Below are 1,812 nucleotides of genomic sequence, written 5' to 3' on the forward strand. Positions count from 1 at the left end.
CAGACTGAAGAAGTCCCTTGGAGGAGATACGAAACGTTTCACTAAAGAAGAACCCATCCAGAGGACCTACTTATTTTTTCTTTATGACCAATAAACACAGTCACAAACCTGGCTTACCATCACGTGTCGACTGTTTTAACCTGGTACTACCTCGCTTTGTGGCACRAAGGTGCATTTGGGGTGGTTTGGCCTGTTCAGAAATGATACTGTGGCGGTCAGAAAGCCCATGCTTGAAGTGTTGAAAGATCTACTGATACTTGTGAACCTTTGTGCAGTCAGCTGTTTGATGGTTACTGTGATATTAYAGAGTATGAAGAGTCAGGGTGGGGAGGACTGAACCCAAAGGGCCTAATGTTGCCTACAACACCCCTACTTCTGGGTCTCATTTACCGTTATTTCCGCTCTCATATGAAAAGGGATGTCATGAAATGTTTCTCTGCCTTAAATAAAATGTATCACTGTCACACGAGGCGATGTTTGAACGTGCATGAATGTGTGTGTCCGACCCCACAGAGGCCTGACTTCCTCCTCCCTGACCCCGGTGTGGCTTGTTAATCACTGGTGCCCAGATGATCATTTCTAAGGAAAACAGAGCTGCCGCGAGCGAAAACAAACGGGTGAGAATGTGAAAGGAAAGCTTGCGCTTGAGCCGAATTCCTGAGGGAGAATGTTATCGCTGTGACTAAAGGTCATATTGTTCACCTTTTCCTGACAGCCAGAGAGAGAGAGAGAGACAGACAAGGGGAGGGAGGACAGAGAGAGATTGGGAGGGAGGAAGAGGAAAAACACAATGTGAGCCTCACATTACAACTTCACTTTACAAATGCATACAGAGAAGCATCAAAACTGACATCCTAAGTGCACTGTTGTAATGTTTGTCAGTCTTTCCACCAAATTTTATGAGTTTTTAAATGATCAATTTGGCACAAAATCTTTATGTCAGGCCAAAATCAYGACAACAAAACAGTTTGACTGCTTTGTTAAATATATCCTAGAGTTTGTTTTTTCAGAAAGGATAAATGTAGCTCCTTTGTTTTGATATTTGAGCGCTGAGTGATGAGGAACGATCCATCCGAGAAGCCAGAGCTGCTCTTTAGCTTCTGTTTTTTTAGGGAACACGTAAAAATGCAAAAGCAGAAATAGCCTTCTGCTGGAGTTTTTCATGGGAACTTTGAAAATTGGCTTCAGGGATTCAATGCCTTATCACCCCAACTTCTTCTGTGTTCCCATTTTAATGTACGTTTTTTTTTATTTATGTAAAAAAAACAATTAAAGTGCTTGTAGCTGCAGTCAACATGTCTGTGTGGAGAAAAAAAATGAACATACAGTATATGAAAATACATGAACCATGATAACTAGGTTTTCCTCTGCTTTGCCAAAAATGTAACAAGTCATCCTCCTGGTGTGTTTTCATACATTTTAAGTTGGAAATTTGATGAGATAGGTTCTGATGATCCCACTTCAGGGGCTGGTAAGCAAGGGCATAACTTAAGGTTTATGATTGGGCTGGTGGTGGTGGTGGTGGTGGTGGGGTGCTCTCTGCCTATATGTTTATTTACTAAATCATTTACTGATGTATTATATGACATACCTACATTTCTCAGTTTTCCAAGAGCATGTATTTACCTGGTGCACTGCAATTTGGGTAAGAAAATTTTCAACACATGATTCAACAAATGCAGCCATAATGTGACAAAAGCAGACTAAAACCCTGCATGTCATTTACAGCTGTTATGCTTAAACGTACATATATGACGTCGAGTTGCAGCTGTGTATTTAACCAGTCAATTTCTATTGTGTTAGAGCAAATGA

The sequence above is a fragment of the Austrofundulus limnaeus genome, unplaced genomic scaffold (assembly GCF_001266775.1).
Source record: "Austrofundulus limnaeus strain Quisiro unplaced genomic scaffold, Austrofundulus_limnaeus-1.0 Scaffold126, whole genome shotgun sequence".
Lineage (NCBI taxonomy): Eukaryota > Metazoa > Chordata > Actinopteri > Cyprinodontiformes > Rivulidae > Austrofundulus > Austrofundulus limnaeus.